We start from the raw sequence: 4,624 nt of genomic DNA on the forward strand, positions 1-4,624 counted from the left end.
CGAAGTCGATTGAGAAGTCGGACTGTGGCTGCTGGAGGGAGGCTCACTGGTGGTAGAATGGCTTCTTGAGGACATGATGGGCGTGCTGGTCTCCACGGATCCTGCTGTATGTGTGGAACTGGTGCTAGTGGAAAAGGAAACAGTCGTTTCCGAAGGAGAGATTGCAGTCTCTGTAGTCGTAGCACTAGAAGAGGTTGAGGAAGGTGTTGATGAGAGAGTAACTGTGGCTGAGCTGTCCTCGGACGTAGCCACAGCTGGAGTGGAGATCTTAGATGTCAAAGTCGAACTCCTTTGCGTGGCCGTGGAAGGCGGGTGAGTAGTTGGGCTGTGGCTGCTGGAGGGAGGCTCAATGGAGGTGGGATGGATGCTTGCTGAGATGATGGGTGTGCTGGTCTCCACGGAGCCTGCTGTATGTGTGGAACTGGTTTTAGTGGAAGAGGAGACTCTTGTTTCTGAAGGAGAGCTTGCAGTCTCTCTAGGCGTGGCACTAGAAGAGGACAAGGAGGGTGTTGTTGAGTGAGTAATTGTGGCGGAGCTTTCCTCTGATGTAGCCACAGCTGGAGTGGAGATCTCAGATGTCCAAGTCAAACTCCCTTGTGTCGATGAGGAAATGGAGTGAGTAGTCGGGCTGTGGCTGCTGGAGGGTGGCTCTATGGAGGTGGAATGGATGCTTGAGGATGGGATGGTTGTGCTGGTCTCCTGAGAGCCGAATGTAAGTGTGGGAGTGGTGCCAGGGAAAGAGGAGACCATTGTTTCTGTCGGAGAGTTTGGAGTCTCTCTCGTCGTGGCCCTAGAAGAGATCGAGGAGGGTGTTGATGAGTGTGTAATTGTGGCGGAGCTTTCCTCTGATGTAGCCACAGCTGGAGTGGAGATCTCAGATGTCCAAGTCAAACTCCCTTGTGTCGATGAGGAAATGGAGTGAGTAGTCGGGCTGTGGCTGCTGGAGGGTGGCTCACTGAAGGTGGAATAGATGCTTGAAGATATGATGGGTGTGCTGGTCTCCATGGAGCCTGCTGTATAAGTGGAACTGATGCTAGCGGAAGAGGAGACTGTTTTTTCTGTAGGAGAGCTTGCAGTCTCTCTTGGCGTGGCACTAGAAGAGGTCGATGAGGGTGTTGATGAGTGAGTAACTGTGGAGGAGCTTTCCTCTGATGTAGCCACAGCTGGAGCGGAGATCTCAGATGTCAAAGTTGAACTCCCCTGCGTAGCCGTTGAAGTGGAGTGAGTAGTCGGGCTGTGGCTGCTGGAGAGTGGCGCACTGGAGGTGGAATGGATGCTTGAAGATATGATGGGTGTGCTGGTCTCCACGGAGCCTGCTGTATGTGTGGAACTGGTGCTAGTGGAAGAGGAGAGAGTTGTCTCATTAGGAGAGCTTGCAGTCTCTCTTGGCGTGGCACTAGAAGAGGTTGAGGAGGGTGTTGTTGAGTGATTAATTGTGGCGTAGCTTTCCTCTGATGTAGCCACAGCTGAAGTGGAGATCTCAGATGTCAAAGTCGAACTCCCTTGCGTCGATGAGGAAATTGAGTGAGTAGTCGGGCTGTGTCTGCTGGAGGGTGGCTCACTGGAGGTGGTATAGATGCGGGAAGATATGATGGGTGTGCTGGTCTCCATGGAGCCTGCTGTATGAGTGGAACTGGTGCTAGTGGAAGACGAGACAGTTGTTTCTGTAGGAGAGCTTGCAGTCACTCTTGGCGTGGCACTAGAAGATGACGAGGAGGGTGTTGATGAGTGAGTAAGTGTGGCGGAGCTTTCCTCGGACGTAACCACAGCTGGAGTGGAGATCTCAGATGTCAAAGTCGAACCCCCCTGCGTGGCCATCGAAGTCGATTGAGAAGTTGGACTGTGGCTGCTCGAGGGAGGCTCACTGGTGGTAGAATGGCTGCTTGAGGACATGATGGGCGTGCTGGTCTCCACGGATCCTGCTGTATGTGTGGAACTGGTGCTAGTGGAAGAGGAAACAGTTGTTTCCGAAGGAGAGATTGCAGTCTTTGTAGTCGTAGCACTAGAAGAGGTTGAGGAAGGTGTTGATGAGAGAGTAACTGTGGCTGAGCTGTCCTCGGACGTAGCCACAGCTGGAGTGGAGATCTTAGATGTCAAAGTCGAACTCCTTTGCGTGGCTGTGGAAGGCGGGTGAGTAGTTGGGCTGTGGCTGCTGGAGGGAGGCTCAATGGAGGTGGGATGGATGCTTGCTGAGATGATGGGTGTGCTGGTCTCCACAGAGCCTGCTGTATGTGTGGAACTGGTGCTAGTGGAAGAGGAGACTCTTGTTTCTGAAGGAGAGCTTGCAGTCTCTCTAGGCGTGGCACTAGAAGAGGACAAGGAGGGTGTTGTTGAGTGAGTAATTGTGGCGGAGATTTCCTCTGATGTAGCCACAGCTGGAGTGGAGATCTCAGATGTCCAAGTCAAACTCCCTTGTGTCGATGAGGAAATGGAGTGAGTAGTCGGGCTGTGGCTGCTGGAGGGTGGCTCTATGGAGGTGGAATGGATGCTTGAGGATGGGATGGTTGTGCTGGTCTCCTGAGAGCCGGATGTAAGTGTGGGAGTGGTGCCAGGGAAAGAGGAGACCATTGTTTCTGTAGGAGAGTTTGGAGTCTCTCTCGTCGTGGCCCTAGAAGAGGTCGATGAGGGTGTTGATGAGTGAGTAATTGTGGCGGAGCTTTCCTCTGATGTAGCCACAGCAGGAGTGGAGATCTCAGACGTCAAAGTGGAACTTCCCTGCGTGGCCGTGGAAGTGGAGTGAGTAGTCAGGCTGTGGCTGCTGGAGGGTGGCTCACTGAAGGTGGAATAGATGCTTGAAGATATGATGGGTGTGCTGGTCTCCATGGGGCCTGCTGTATAAGTGGAACTGATGCTAGTGGAAGAGGAGACTGTTTTTTCTGTAGGAGAGCTTGCAGTCTCTCTTGGCGTGGCACTAGAAGAGGTCGATGAGGGTGTTGATGAGTGAGTAACTGTGGAGGAGCTTTCCTCTGATGTAGCCACAGCTGGAGCGGAGATCTCAGATGTCAAAGTTGAACTCCCCTGCGTAGCCGTTGAAGTGGAGTGAGTAGTCGGGCTGTGGCTGCTGGAGAGTGGCGCACTGGAGGTGGAATGGATGCTTGAAGATATGATGGGTGTGCTGGTCTCCACGGAGCCTGCTGTATGTGTGGAACTGGTGCTAGTGGAAGAGGAGAGAGTTGTCTCTATAGGAGAGCTTGCAGTCTCTCTTGGCGTGGCACTAGAAGAGGTTGAGGAGGGTGTTGTTGAGTGATTAATTGTGGCGTAGCTTTCCTCTGATGTAGCCACAGCTGAAGTGGAGATCTCAGATGTCAAAGTCGAACTCCCTTGCGTCGATGAGGAAATTGAGTGAGTAGTCGGGCTGTGTCTGCTGGAGGGTGGCTCACTGGAGGTGGTATAGATGCGGGAAGATATGATGGGTGTGCTGGTCTCCATGGAGCCTGCTGTATGAGTGGAACTGGTGCTAGTGGAAGAGGAGACAGTTGTTTCTGTAGGAGAGCTTGCAGTCACTCTTGGCGTGGCACTAGAAGATGACGAGGAGGGTGTTGATGAGTGAGTAAGTGTGGCGGAGCTTTCCTCGGACGTAACCACAGCTGGAGTGGAGATCTCAGATGTCAAAGTCGAACCCCCCTGCGTGGCCATCGAAGTCGATTGAGAAGTTGGACTGTGGCTGCTCGAGGGAGGCTCACTGGTGGTAGAATGGCTGCTTGAGGACATGATGGGCGTGCTGGTCTCCACGGATCCTGCTGTATGTGTGGAACTGGTGCTAGTGGAAGAGGAAACAGTCGTTTCCGAAGGAGAGATTGCAGTCTTTGTAGTCGTAGCACTAGAAGAGGTTGAGGAAGGTGTTGATGAGAGAGTAACTGTGGCTGAGCTGTCCTCGGACGTAGCCACAGCTGGAGTGGAGATCTTAGATGTCAAAGTCGAACTCCTTTGCGTGGCCGTGGAAGGCGGGTGAGTAGTTGGGCTGTGGCTGCTGGAGGGAGGCTCAATGGAGGTGGGATGGATGCTTGCTGAGATGATGGGTGTGCTGGTCTCCACGGAGCCTGCTGTATGTGTGGAACTGGTTTTAGTGGAAGAGGAGACTCTTGTTTCTGAAGGAGAGCTTGCAGTCTCTCTAGGCGTGGCACTAGAAGAGGACAAGGAGGGTGTTGTTGAGTGAGTAATTGTGGCGGAGCTTTCCTCTGATGTAGCCACAGCTGGAGTGGAGATCTCAGATGTCCAAGTCAAACTCCCTTGTGTCGATGAGGAAATGGAGTGAGTAGTCGGGCTGTGGCTGCTGGAGGGTGGCTCTATGGAGGTGGAATGGATGCTTGAGGATGGGATGGTTGTCCTGGTCTCCTGAGAGCCGGATGTAAGTGTGGGAGTGGTGCCAGGGAAAGAGGAGACCATTGTTTCTGTAGGAGAGTTTGGAGTCTCTCTCGTTGTGGCCCTAGAAGAGGTCGATGAGGGTGTTGATGAGTGAGTAATTGTGGCGGAGCTTTCCTCTGATGTAGCCAAAGCAGGAGTGGAGATCTCAGACGTCAAAGTGGAACTCCCCTGCGTGGCCGTGGAAGTGGAGTGAGTAGTCAGGCTGTGGCTGCTGGAGGGCAGCTCACTGGAGGTGGAATCGCTGATTGAGGAGGGGATG

The sequence above is a fragment of the Hemicordylus capensis genome, chromosome 6 (genome assembly GCF_027244095.1).
Source record: "Hemicordylus capensis ecotype Gifberg chromosome 6, rHemCap1.1.pri, whole genome shotgun sequence".
NCBI classification, from domain to species: Eukaryota; Metazoa; Chordata; class Lepidosauria; order Squamata; family Cordylidae; genus Hemicordylus; species Hemicordylus capensis.